Below are 15,482 nucleotides of genomic sequence, written 5' to 3'. Positions count from 1 at the left end.
TGTGTGTCAAGATTTGAAATTGGTTGGCAGTAAGGGAGGCAAGTTTGTAATTTAGCAGGGCTGTGTGGGATCCCTGGGCAAGTGGCAAGGAAATAGTGTGGTCAGGAGCCTAAAGACTTTAGACCAGAAAATTGCTGCAAGCGGACACTGCCACCAAATATGCAGGAAGGAACCCAGTTGCGGGCAACCACAGAAGTACAAGGGAAAGCTGCATCAATACCATGTATCAGACGGTGAGCACTTTAAAATTGGTTTCCTGTGCTTGTACATTTGATAAACAAGATTTAGTAGTGGACCAAATTTGTCCCAAATCTCTGTTAGCCAGCACGACCTGCAGATCTCTCTCCCATTTTTCCACATATCATGGAGGAGTACATACAGGTGATTCATTGAGTGATGAATACAAGAATGATATGAAACCTTAGCGTGGGGGTCAGAGGCCCAAATGTGTTTGAAGGGAGACATGGTGTTTAGATGATGGAGAAGAAAGCCTGCCTAGAGAAACTGCAAAATGTTTAATTTTTAGATAGCATAAAAATTTGCATGTGGGTAAATTATATTTTCTTGTAGATAGGAAAATGTGTGAATCCCTGTGGGGGATTTTAATCTTTAGAGTAATACCTTTTGGAGAAAAACCCCTCCCAGAGGGGGAAAGAGGAAGGTGAGAAAAGACCTGATGGGAAAGTGGGTTTGGAAAGGAGGGGCAAATGAGGTGATACAAGCAGTCCTTGAGTTTTCATGTAGTCCCAGAGGGAGATAAAATGCCTTTAGAACTGGTTAGAAGAGAAAGTGGGGGTCTATCACGAGAACAGATGAGCCCCCTGCGGGAATAGATGGTCTGAAGTCTCAGAGGAAACCCAAATGAGATTTCCATGCTTGCAGGGTAATAGGTGGGAGGTCTGCTTTGGGCAGAATAATAGTATTTGAGCAAGTTCAGAATTTCTCTTAGCATTGAAGCTGACAAGTGGGTTCACTTGGAATCCCAAATGAACTGTAGGACCTCGCTCTGCACAAATAAGAGGCCCCAGGTGGAACTGGCATAGACAGTGTGAGAAACAAGCTTAGCTAAAAACGGTCATACTTATCGCTGCAATACAGAAGAAATCCAGAAAGATAATAATGTGACCAGTTTTGAAAGAGACTTCTGAGTTTGAGGAGGAGGTAGTTTGCGTAGTGTTTCATAGCTGGCAGTTAATCGGATACCCAAGTATGGTAAAGCTTCAGTTGAAAATCAAATTGACATCCCTGGGCAAGGTAAGATCGAAGGCCTTGGACTTTGAAGCATTGATAAAAAGACCCGAGTCTAGGCTAAAGCCATGGAGGAGGCAGTGCTGATTTCAAGTTATGCTTTGTAATGAAAACTGCTTTTATTATTTTTTTTAACTTTCATTGCCCTTTGACTTTTATAGGACCATGAGTTAGTTCATGCTGTTTCATGATTAATTTCTTCTTTATTAAAATTATTATTATTACTATTATCATAGTTTAATGACTTAAAGGACAGCATTTTAAGGAATGACAGTATTAAAATTCCTATTAAACCTACAGATTACTAATTTGAGTAAAAGCCATAGTTTTATTTAATAATCTAAAAATCTTACTCTCATGTGTTGTATAGTTCTTATTGACGTTTCCTATCTGAAACATGTACATAAAAAAAACTGAAAGAGTTAAATGTCATTTTAGGAATTCCTAAATAAATATTACTTCAAAAAGGCAAATTTATTTTAGAAATGCTACTTTAAGAATTTTCTAAATCTTAGCAATTTAGGCAATTTCATTTTACCTGTTTGTTGTAAAGACTCCTTTAAACTGCAGTAAGTACTTCCAGGTGACACACATGCTTTTAGAAAGCAATACAGAAAATCCAAGTCTTAGGAGCAGGATATGATTGCTAGACTTAGCACTTCCTAAATCCTATTTACATAACTGAAACAGGCCTTTCTTCGTCTCCACCAGAGTATACACTGTAGTGTGAAGTCAAAAAATATTTTTTAAATAGGAACTATTTTGAAAAAAAAAATGTGAAAAGATTTAGTTTTAAATATAATTAAAAAACTACATAACACTTATTAGGAAAAATAGAAAGTATTTCTGATTTTGCTTCTGTTTTAAAGTTATGGTTTATTGCATTAATTACCATTCCTAGAAAAATAAACTCATTAAGATCTCTTATAAACTGTATCTCTTAAAGGTGTTTGCAGCTTAAGAAATGTACTCATTTCATCATCTGCCACATCCTTCCAAGCCACTGATAATGTAGTCTTATAAGGGACAAACCATTGAACTTTGTGGGGTTAAATACAAAAATATATATTTGCAGGAATATTTCTACCCTTATTCTAGTATTAAGCATGGTACCTCCTTTCCTAAATGCTTTACTGGATAACGTTCTCTGATTCAGCAAGCTCTATCCTAATCATACACTTACTTTCCTTTCTTATAAAAGTCATGGTAAAAAGAGTGGCTTTTTTCAATTCTAAGGCTTTACACATCAGGACAAAGTAAATAATCATCTAGCCCTTAGCAAATTCTAAAATTATTTAAATTCAATCCCAGATTTAAAACAGCACACAACTGATTCTAACTTGCCACTATTTATTTACCAAAAAGAAGACAAAATAGAAAAAACTATGTGTGTAAAAACACTAGTACACAAAAGTACACTTCATGATTCAATTGGTGTAGAAACATCTTTAAGGAGCAAAAACTAGAAGTAATTATTTTCTGTATGACCTTACCAGTGCTTCACAATGCTGTGGAGATATTTTGGCCCACCCTGCTTTACAATATTGCATTTCAATTGTTTTCATGGTCTGTAGACCAATATTATTTTCAGTCATTCTGTTGTAGACTTGCCAATGTCTTTGGGATCATTGTCCAGTTGCATAAACCATATTTGCCCAATCTTAAGCTGTCACACAGATGGCCTCACATTTTACTGTAGGATACTTTGGTATACAGGGGAGTTTATGATCAACTCTTTCTGTCTTTCTGATAACTAGTGGGAGATAAGCTTGTAATGAGTAATATGAATGTCGCCTGCAGTGCATTAACAACAGACTTAGAGACATTGCAAGCAGCATCCCCTCTTTAATACGAGTCTGACTAGTTTAAAAGGGTTTGTCAAGGTAAACAACTGGCTGGAAGTGGTGATTACCTTGAAAACTGCTCTGATGTTTGCTGCTTGCACAAAAATGACAATAGTTCACAGCCACCTAAAGACTGCTCCCAACTTCAGTTTACTCAAACATCATCCCTAATCATATGGTTATCCTAGGTCACAATGAGTGCCACTCACATACAGATAGGTCCAGAACCAGAAAAGAAGAGGAAAAGGTGGAGGGGCTTCATTACAGGTTAAGAAGTGAACACAAACAGGGGTGGGATAAGATAGATTTTTAAGGATAATGAATGGATGGTGTTTATGGAATGCATAGGAAGGAGTAGTAGGAAAAAAGCATGTGGAAGGTTGACTACTGAGAAAAGACCTTAGAGAACTTTTGGGAAATTGATAAGTCTGAGTTTTGGTATTGGTGTGCAGTTGGGGTCTTAGAAGGCAGATGTAGTTTTGGTGATAAAAAAAATCAAGGGACACAATCTAGGTGTAATGCCCTCCAAGTTATGAACTTGTTATGAACATGACATTCCCTCCTATGATGATGATATTGCCCCTGAAGCAGGGGAACAAAAATATCAATAGTTTAGCAGACTGAGAAAAAGGCTTGTCCTTCCTTAAGTAAAATGCCTTTTGAGACCTGCAGCTTTATATGTTTTTATAATAAATGGCTACTATAGTCCTCTCTAATCCAAACCCATGATTGTGGTTTCATAAGTAGGATTTGGTAATTGATGGGTTTGGAGGATAGCTGAGCAGCGGGAGGGAAAAGATTAAGACCCCTGTGCTACCCTGGTCACACTTTAAAAATAAATAAATAAACGTCTGTCAAGGTCAACTATTTACAAAGCATTGTTTGATGGCATTAATATGTTAATGGTTCAAATATTATACTGGTAATGTTATTATATATATATTTATATATTTATACCTATACATTTCCTCCCTGAGGCTTACCTGCTTTACATACGTGTCCATGAGTATTACAGAGCACCTTCTCTCTCTGCGCCACCTCCGATGCCTCATACCAATGTTTTGGAATTTTGCCAATAGCCCTTCGATACAAATTAATCTGATGGAAGAAGCCAGTGCTATCTCAATGGACCAGATAGATAAATTATTATGAACCTGGTCAGTACCAGGTCAATGTTCAAGTGTTTCCTACAAAAAGTTAATTGATTAGTTGAGAGATCCTTAGGCATATGTTAAAAGTTTAGTGGAGATGTTTTTCTCTTTTTTCTTCTCCTCCTTTTAAATGTACCTTTCTTACTTTTATTTTTCATTCTATATTATGTTTTTGTGTTTTGTTAAGTCTGTCTTTTAGATGTTTTTTCTACTAGCAATTATAAATTTACTATGTTGATATTTCTGTATTTTTACTTTCTTAACAATAAAAATTTTAGAGGTGGAAAAAAATGAAATAAATATCCAATTATGAGCGAGAAAAACTATACTGTGTAAACTTTGTAGTGTATAAACTTTGTAGTGTAATTCAACCCCTATTTTTGAGGTGTAAACATTTTCTGCATTCATAAGGCATGTGTTTGCTTGAAACACAAAAAAATGTTTATAAGGAATTTCAAATATGCATCTCCCCATGACTTAGTCTTAATATATACATACAAATATTTATAAGATTTTTAGATTAATCATGTATTTATGATATTGTTAAGTCATCTTAAACAAATATTGACATAAATTAGCCCCCTGTGAAATGTGTGTATTCATTTCCTTGTAAAATTTGAACTCCTCAGACTTTTGTTTTTACAACCTCTGTAGCCAAGCAACTTTGTTTGAATTAGTATATGTGGTAACTGCCTTTTAAGTACTATGTACACCTGTAGCAGATTTTTACCAATAGTGCATAAACAAGCCGAGGATCTGAACATGCCAACTTTCCTAAATAATATTTTTATTATAAGATTTAAATTTGATGATTTTTAATTTTTTTTTATGTTTCTTGTATTTGTTGCCAATAGATTACATAGTAATTCTATAGCTCTGTACACGGTCTTTGGCAACAGTAGTTTTATTCAAACGCAGTCTGAAGTTGTGATCTCCTCACTAAATTCACTAAAATGTATTATAATTATTTAACTTTGATTTATTGAGTGATGACCCATAAATCAGTTTTATTGGTTTTGCATGTGTTATTAGTAGTTTATTATTCAAACCATAACAAATCAATTTATGAGTAGACCAGCCATAGGTCACAAAGTCTTTCCCAAATTCACATTGTAAGAAAAATATATAAAGCTCAAAAACTGGAGCAGTTTGAAAAGTAAGAAGCCAAATTTTGATTTATTATGATTACTTTCTTTGGTTAACATGCACTCACCGCATTGCTGCTAAATGACAAATTTTAGACTAGAAAAATGTATTTATTGCCTTATAAGTTTCAGTAAAATGCTTCAAACACCTTAACATAGACTGGGCTCCCTATAACATTAATTTATAATATGTTATTAACGCTAGTGTTAAAAAGAAATAAAATCAGTGTTCATATGTTACAAATTGAAATTATGGATAATGTAGTCATTTAAAGACCTGTAACTGACAACTCAAAAAGAAAATCCAATCTAATATCAAAAAGGTTTTATATATATATATATATATATATATATAGTCACTATACAGTACTGTATCCATTAGTGATCTAGATGTTGGAGAAAGGTACCAGCATACAGATGGGGACCAGGCATCCTAAACTCCTTAAAGTGATGCTGCAGAAGATCTTTCTACTAGCAGATCTCCCAAAGACAACAGGTATCAGAAAAATGAGCAGATGAAGGGGTAATCCTCTATTTAACAGCAATGCCTGTATTTTGAAAATTTATAAATAGTAACAGGGTTTTTAAATTACGTTTACAAACTATAAGGTCAAGTGGTTCTATGCAGTGATGAGCAAATGTTCCAAGGTTTGAATCACCTACGGCTTAGCAAATGCAGTTAGAAATTTGGGAACCTGTAAAAAGAAGAAAATCCCACTGAAGTTTAGGGAAAGATGGTCATATTAAATACTTTTAATGATTTCTGTCAATTTTTATAAGCTGATAAGAAAGCTGTTAGGTGGGAATCTGTGCAATGCAATTCAGAACATGCCACATACCAATGCCACTTTTTATTTGAATACATTAGTGGAGAGGGTCCTTTTGATGTGACTTTGAGTACTTCAAAAAAAGAAATTCAGATCCATTACATTACAGGTTTAAAATGTTCAGAATGTACGGAATGGATTTTTTGGCAGCCTTAGTGACAGTGCACTGCATATTTCATTTGGGAATTGGATTTTCTTGTACAGGTTGCTTGGCTTACATACAGTAGTGTTGCAACATTTCATCTAAAAAAAAAAAAGCTGTTTTAGGCAGTTATAGCAGCAATGCATGCTCTTTCGTTAAGCAGATAAGGGCTTGCTTAGACTAGCAAATTAAATTGGCAACAAGATTTTACTGGCTGCCCCTGTTCTTGCTGACAAAACCTATCCTGCCTCTGACCATTTTCAAACAAAATTAGAAGAAGAAATACAATTAAAGGCTGCAGGTGATACAGCAGTATAAAAATTGGCAATTGCTGGGACAGGTATAATAGGCAAGACTATGCTGTAATATATTGGAAACAGGGCGCAGGCAGGTTTTTTTTTACAGAAATGACATGACCACAAAGACTAACATAATGTAAAAGCTGACGAGTGGCAGGCCAGATTTCATAAACGAGACTAGACTACAATGTAGAGACACAAAGTACACACAAGTGTTAGATCTTTTAGCTAAGTGTGCAGTTTCGGTCAGGGAGAAGCGATCTGGTGTATTCTAGTTTTATTATGATGATGAAAAGGGGGTTGTGGTGAGAGGAAGTTATATTGATATGTCAGAAGGTTAAGGTGCACATGAATGAATATTTCTAATTTTGGGCACGTGGTCTTGGAGTACTGGATGCATCATATTCTTTCGAACATTTGCTTAGGTGAAAAAATACCATAATAATTTTAGGCCCTTACAGAAGAATTAAAATACTCCAATAAGATTCATTCCTTTATCATCAGTTTTCTATGATCTTCTATAGAATCTGGACAATTTTAGTAGCATTTTGGTTTGTTAAGAAGGCATTACTAAATGAAATGAAATGAAATTCCGTGATTTAGTTATACCGTGTTTCCCCGAAAGTAAGACCTACCCCGAAAATAAGACCTAGCACTTTTCCCCCAACCTGCCCTAATATAAGACCTACCCCGAAAATAAGACCTAGCACTTTTCCCCCAACCTGCCCTAATATAAGACCTACCCCGAAAATAAGACCTAGTAGAAAAAAAAATAAAAAATAAAAGCAAACATAAATTAAAACAGTACTCACCGAGCGGGAGACAGCGGGCGTACACACAGCGGGCTAACACACAGCCGCACAAGCCGATGCTTTCCTTGTAGTTCCGGCTCCTGTCACAGGCGGAGTGATATTACATGCACTTCGCCTGTCAGAAGCTGAAGTGCATGTAACCAGGCTAGTTCTAGTGAGCCCTTAAAAATGTGTTAAAAAAAAAAATTAAAATAATATACTCACCTGATACGCGATCCTGCGTGTGTTTCTGGCTGCAGCAGCGTCTCTCTTCTCTCCTCTGCCAGCATCGTGTCTTTTCCTGTTTGTAAAGCAGGAAAGAAACCGGCACAGCGCCACCTGCTGTTCCATGTCCTAACTGCCGAACAGTGGAAAAAAAGCACAGAGTGATCAGAAGGGGAATTTGTAAGGGGAATTTGGGAATATGGTGTGTTTTTTTTCATTAAAAAAAGTATATAAGACCTACCCTGAAAATAAGACCTAGTGTGTTTTTGGAAGCCCAAAAAAATATAAGACAGTGTCTTATTTTCGGGGAAACACGGTAGTATTAGATAACTAAGCATTTAGCAAATAAAATATAAAGTGGGAACAAGGCCATCAATAGAACTGAGGCACGTACAATGTATCCACAATAGTCGCAAAAAAAAAAGTTTGTATGATTTATTATTATTAGCTCTCTCTATACATATTCTGTGTGTAGAAAAGCATATGTGATAGCAGAGACCTGTTTTATAATTTATTAATAATCAATAATTAACTACTGTACAATAACTAAAAAATATTTGTGAATACGAGGCCAATGGCATATGTGTGCTGTGTAAACAGAGAGTAATTGTGTGCTTTATTTACTCCATACCCATATTTTAGGTACCTTCCTTCTGCTAGTAAAGTTAGGCCAGACTAAAAACTTACATTGGTATGAGCTGCATCATTGTTTTTTTTAAGAAATGTCAATCCTAGCAACCTCACTGTAAGAGGCTTAATACCTACAATGTTTGGAACTTATTTTTGTGATTTCAATTACATTTTTGTTTTAGGGGAGTGCTATACGGTTTCAAATCAAATTATACTTATACTGTATAAAACAACTGCATTTTTTGTAGTGCCTTCATGACAACTTATCAGCCTTGCCTAATATGATATATTGTGTCCTAGTGCAGCACAACACAAAGCAGATCAACCACTGCCTCTAAACAAGCCTTTCTTTTTTTTAACATACGAGAACCATTGAAATAATTTTCAGGTCTTTGGGGACCCCTACTATAATTACTATATCCATAGCTCAGAATACATTAGTGGGGTGGTCAGTGAGAAGAATGTCTCTTATATTGTAGCTAGTGGGAAGAATGTCACCCTTACAGATAGCCATAAAGATCATTTGTGTCACCTAAATTGGCCTGAGAGGCACTAGGGTCAGAAACCCCTAGCAACTTTTGAAGGAACCTTAGGGTGCCATGAAACCCTGCCTGAAAAACATTACTCTAAATTATCATGTGTACTGCTCAATTGCAGTCAATAGGATTTTGCTGAAATGCTTTCCTCAGATGCAGAAAAAAATGTACATTGACATAAGCCGTTAGAGCTAGTTCACACAGGAAGTGATGTTATGGTGTGGTTACCACTTTCTCATGAGCAGAAACCATGCCCAGGGTGAAGATGTTACGTGTAACCCACACAGGTCCTAATAACCAGGAGATGTAGTGAGGGTTCGATACTGCCTGCTGCTGTTACATGTTCAAATGCTGGTTTATTAAGAAGTAGCATAGCCATTGGGGTTGTCAAGTGCATGGCAAGGGGAGCTATTTCAAAAAACAAATGTGAAATGTAGTACATTAAAATTTCCTGGTGTAAACCTGCAAAAGTGAAAATTTTTGTATTTGTTAAATTCCCCTTATCTCACTCTCTCTCTTAACAACCAAGATATAAACACTGACAACAAAGGAATTATTTTTAATACAGCCAGAAGGCATGTTTAAGTAGTGTTTTTGTAAAATAAAACTAATAGTTGAACTAGCACTTTTTATGTATGCTACTTCAGGCTGCAAATATCATTTATTAAATTAACAAAATGTATAAAATGTTATGAAAAAGCTTGTATGATGTTTTTTTTTTCATTTGTTTTTTAAAAAGACTACTTTAGATCTTCCTTTTCAGACTAAATGATAGATACTACATCATACCAAAGCCTTTTAGTTTTTTTCTTTTTTGAGTTTTATTAAAGTGTATGTACTGTATAGAAAACAATATGGTTATATTTTTTTTGTTTATGTTTTTTTTTACTTTTGTTCTAATCATTTCAGTGAAAACAAACTCCAAGCACACAGATTTCACTTGTAATTTATTTGTTTGTAATTAAGGGATAATTTAAGGCAAACTGATTGCTCCCAAGCATATTTAACATATAATAATTACGAAGCTGGAGCCATGAGCAGACACCGCCAGGTTTTTCAATCCTTACTTAAAAAGAAATCCATCAAAATGACTTGACATCCATCTGCTGCTCATTGAATACTGTGCTACAGTGCCAGTGAAGCTGTGGATTCTACAAAATGGTGCAAGGCCCTAGACTAAGTGTTTAGTAAATGACTTAGGTAGTGAGACACTAGTTTATTTGTTTTGGCAATAATTGTCTTCACTGCCTTGAGGGGAGGGTGGCAGAAATAGCTACTATGTTTAGAAACAAGATTGCCCTGTGCAGGCTGCCTGTCACAAAGGTTCAACTTTGTTATATCTTTGTTTACTCCTAGTGTACCATTTTTCCAAATTTAGCTCACCGGCTCTTTGTGAGTTTGACTGATGTGACTAGTCTGCCCCATTATGGAAGGACACTATGATCTTCCATGTAGACCTAGAGGAAGTAGCCATTGCAACAAAAAAAAAAGATTTTGCAATAAGATAAAAATGATAAATGAACGTGCTGCATATAGTGCTCACTAGCTTTATTAAAAATACTCAGGATTATCTTAATTTTATTTTTCCAAAGAGGAAAGCTCAACGTGTACTATCTTTTAAAATCAGATCACATCTTTAGTTAGTGTGAATTCAAAAAGGTGATTTTTTGACTGGTATAATTTCACTATTTATTTGTTATATATATATATATATATATATATATATATATATATATATATAGTGCTTTTCTAACAAATAAGATCTGCCTGCACTTTTCCCATGTTTTAATTTGACAATTCTCACTGTCCCCGTGTTCCCTTACCATTGGAAGAGTCTCACCACTTTGTTAGTGAGGTATCATTTTTGTCTTTTAAAAAACGTGCACCAGAAGATTTAGCTTTAATAAACATTTTAGTATTTGTCAGATTCATTGCTTTACAAATATGCCCCTTGTTGTCTTAATATCTGGTGAGAGAAATGTGCACTGTATATTTTGAAGCTGATCTCTAATTTAGCACTGGTTTATATTTAATTAAAACACTGCGCATAGGTTCCCTATCTCCATTTTTTTTGTTTCTCTAAATTGAAACTTGATTTTCTCATATCACTGTTGGACTATCTTTCATTACTTTTCATTGTCTGATTGTCTTGCTTCTGTTGTTTCTACTGTTGCCCAGAACACCCAGCTTTCTTTTGGATAACAAATGTATTATATTATCTATCAGTGGCAAAGAGGTAACCCATAAGCACATATAGAACCCGCCAGGGAAACCACCTTCCAGCAGTAGCTACTGACCAATCTTTTATTATCTATCTGTCTGGTCATCCATCATGTAATGTACCCCACACTTTGTGTAAAGGGGAGGAAGACTGCCCATCATTGGTGTTAGTAACTATACTGTGATGTTTCTGCAGAAATACATGGTTTTTAAATACATGGTTTAAACACCATGAATTTGGATGTGTAATAAACAACCTCAAAAATCAAACAAAACAAAAGACATTTTGATTGTAATTTCTTTCTTTTAAATCTATATTTGTAGCAGCTTTTACTGTAATTACTGCTACAAGTCCTTGGCTGAATGTATTATTAAGTTTTGTCTATATTATAAGCTCTTCGGGGGAAGGTCCTCCCCTCCCCCTGTGTCACTGTCTGTATCTGTCATTTGCTACCCCTATTTAATGTACAGCGCTGCGTAATATGTTTGCACTATATAAATCCTGTTTATTAATAATAATAATAATAATAATATGACAAATAATATGACAAAGCGTCTTATCCTCTGTCATATTGGAAAACAAGTTTTAAATCTTGCCACAAATTCTAAATGCCAATGAGGAGTAGGCATGAAGTGGGTCAATAATATACACCCAATTTCTCTCTTTTTAAATAGATGGCTTCATCTAGCTTGCCTTCAGCTTCCCAATCCGAGCAAATGTAAAGCATCCCTACCGCATGATGCTAACAATAAAAAATTTTTTGTCAGGATGATAAATTGAGCTTTGTGCAGCTCACAGGACTTTGTGATAGTTTGAGTTAAATTTAAATCTTTAAAAACCAGAAAATCTTTTTATCACAAAACCTGCCTTTTAGTAATTTTTATTAATTTTTATATGTGGTTTTCTATTTTTATGGTATTATTAAAACTTTTCCATAGAGATCAGTTTTTGTGGAGCATGTGTATTATAATTGCCAGATGAACAGTTTCCCCCATCTTAGCCATTGATTTTAGCTGTGGATCTATGCAGTGTATGAGTGCAGTGGTGATGTTCTACTGGCCTGTTATTTGCCTCTCTGTATAATGCTATGTAATTCATATAATCTGCCTGATTTATTAAAGTTGTCCAAGGCTGGAGAGGATACACTTTCATCAGTGAAGCTGGGTGACCCAGCAAACCTGGAATGGATTTCTTAAAAGTCATTTGCTATTTGCTAGCAAATGTTTTTAATCCTGGACTAGATCCATTCCAGGTTTGCTTATTCACACAGGTTCACTGATGAAAGTGTTCCCTTTAATAAATGTAATAAATAAGGCCCATTAGGCTTGGCGGATAGCCTTCTTTAATCCAAAGTACCAATGTGTAATTTCCTTTTATGTTGTTTAATAGTTGTTTTATTCTTCCTCAGAAAAATGTTTAAAGGCTTTTCAATACCTTGTTTTAATATCCCAGGCATATTTTTATAGGTCTATGGACTTTATAACAGTGTTTGCTTAGATATGTTTGCAGATTACAAACTCTGAGGCCTTCAAGAAAAGGTATATTTATTTTGAGATCATGTGACACTTTAATTGGATGCAGCTGACCTCCATTTAATAAATTACTAATAACTATATGACTTCAGAACTTGATTGCACTAGAGGGGCTTCACAGTAAAGGGGATGAATACTTATCCAACTGAGATTTTTCAGTAAATATTATAAATCTCTACTAGGTAGGTTTTTACCTTTGATACACAATGCATTACTTACGTTATTAAATTTTATAACAATCCATTCTAATTTCCCCTAATTTCTAAAGTTGTGGAAAGGTCCACAAAGGTGAATATTTATGGAAAGTACTATAGAATGTATTTATTAAATCAAACATTCAACACACATTCTTGGGTGAAGAATCCTCTAGGTGCAAGCATTTTAGATTTAATCATTTTAAGTGTAACAAGAATACAAATAATGTGTAACAATAACAAATCTATCCATAGAAAATGGCTGATCCAGGTAAAGGCCCAAAAGTCCAATTCCACTTGTGTCCACTTCTTATCAGTAGGGGCAAGAGCATATCTGAAAAATAGGGCTTGATTTAGGAATGCTGTCAAAGAATGGAGAGGATACACTTTCATCTGGAAACCTGGCTGATATAGCAAACCTGGAATGAATTTCTTTTCCTTTGCTATTTGTTATTGAATGATTTCAATCCTGGACCAGATTCATTCCAGGTTTGCTGGATCAGCTAGGTTCACTGACAAGTTTATCTGCTCCAGTCAAGATCTTTAATAAATCAGGCCCATAGTGTCCAGGCAGCAAATATATAAAGCCACAGGTAAAAAATGGTAGTGCCCTCCATCTCCAGGGAAAATTTCAGAAAATTTCAATGTAGTGGGGTGGCTGCCTAGCCTTTGCATTGAGCATGATAAGGTTGCTGCTAGGTGCATGCATTTTAAATAGTATTGATCAATTTCTAAATGTCAGATTTACTGGGTTATAAATAGATTATATTCTATATTTTAAGATCCTATATTTGAATGTCTTACAATTCGCCTATTATAAGAGACATTGTACACTTCTAATAAAGAATTCCATAGACAACATACTTAAATATATCATCTGTATTGAGAAATTATTACTGTAGTTTATTTTACTTAACATAGAAAGAAATTACTTTTTTTGATTTAAGAGATGTACAGTGTCATAGTCTATATATAAAGGTAAGGACTTTTAGAGGAAAAGTTCATTTTTCATTTGTAGTTAGCACATGAAATATTGAAAATCAATAAGTTTTCAATCTATCACTTGTATGAACCAGGTGGTGCACTATGGGTTTTACCCCACATCTGCTCCTTTTTATTTTTCCTTTTTACACCCAACACCATTGGCATTTTTGAGGAAAAGATTGCTATCAGTATCATCTCCAAGAATCCCAAGTTGGAAGTCCCTCAAACCCCTTTTCATCCCTAAAATACATCAGATGGTTGAGCTAATTTCAGGCGCAAATCTGACATGTGTTAAATGCTTCCCCGATGTCATCCATCAATCCGCTGTGGCAGATTGATGAATGAATGACTAAATGACGGCAATGCAGGAACTCCTATTGAGGACGGCATAGCAGGGTGCTGCTCCTTATTCATCCTCTCTCCTCCCCTCTTTATGTAATAGTGTTTGTTTGATCTTCCATCAATGGAAATTATCACAAAAGATTTTTTCCAGCGACAGTCATCTGACATCTATCTGACGTCAGTACAGGGCTTTACATGTTATCTCTACATCACCTCTAATGGTTTTGATTGGTTGGAAAAAAGCAGTAAGTGTGTTAGCTGCAGCAGTTAAGCCTTTTGCATCTATAGTTTGAGTCTCCTATCCAGGTGCTTCCTTTATCACCCTCAAAGGTCATTTCCAAAATTGTGCTGAATGTATTAGATGTTGTCATCACTATAAAGGGTACAAATTTTATGTCCCCATATCCAGATTTTTTGTGTGTGTAGGTGGACTTAATTAGAACAGACAACCTTGCCACATGATCTATCGCTCAGGGCTGACAAGTCAGAAATTAAATCCGGGCATGTTTGTGGCTTTTAAGTACTGAAGATGGACTCTGCTCTAATAAGTCAATCAGTCTTTCAGGCTTTCTGCATCTGGTGTGTTCCCCTGATATTAGGACATTTGATTAGTATATAGATGTCTATAGATGTATTTGTATGCACACAAATAAAACTTTGCAGCAGTCAGGGGAGTTGCCTTATGTTTCTAGTAAATTGTGTTAATAGATGTCCTATCTGCCTTGTATACCAACCTTTGATCTTACCCTAATAAATACATTTCTTGTGCCCAAGGTACACATTTAAGACCACTGAATAAAGTATTTCTTTGCAGGACTTAATTCTGGACAATATATATTGTTAATAAATTATTTTTCAAGCAAGACATTTGATGTTATTTTTACCTTTGAAATTAGTTTTTCTTGATATCTACTTTACACAATATCACCAAAAACACTTGACATAATTCTCAGTGTAATTGCAGATATTTCAACATTTCCTTGATACTTTTGGCTACTACAACAAACCCGTAGTAGTGATTGATAAAAGAATAGTAATTACAAAAAGAATGCCAGCTAAGATTGGTTTTCCTACTAATCAGACTATGGCACGCAACCTAAACATTAGAGCTGTCAATAGCTGGTCAGAGGAAGCTGAAAAGGCCAAGTATCTTTGGCTGCCTTACATTGAGTCATAGAATTTAAACAAGGCCCCAAGTCACAGTAATCTTAGCCATGTGGTTCTGTTTTTTAGCCTGTGATAAGCTTGTCTCTTCCGACTCCTTCTCTGTGCCTCTGATACAGCTCTTCAATGAATGCTACTGCTCACCCTACAAACAGCTTTAATAAGCAATGCCTAAAGACAAATAACGTATTCTTTTTCTATAATGAA

This window comes from Pyxicephalus adspersus, chromosome 3 (genome assembly GCF_032062135.1).
Source record: "Pyxicephalus adspersus chromosome 3, UCB_Pads_2.0, whole genome shotgun sequence".
Classification (NCBI taxonomy): domain Eukaryota; kingdom Metazoa; phylum Chordata; class Amphibia; order Anura; family Pyxicephalidae; genus Pyxicephalus; species Pyxicephalus adspersus.
Note: the sequence above shows the minus strand (reverse complement) of the source record.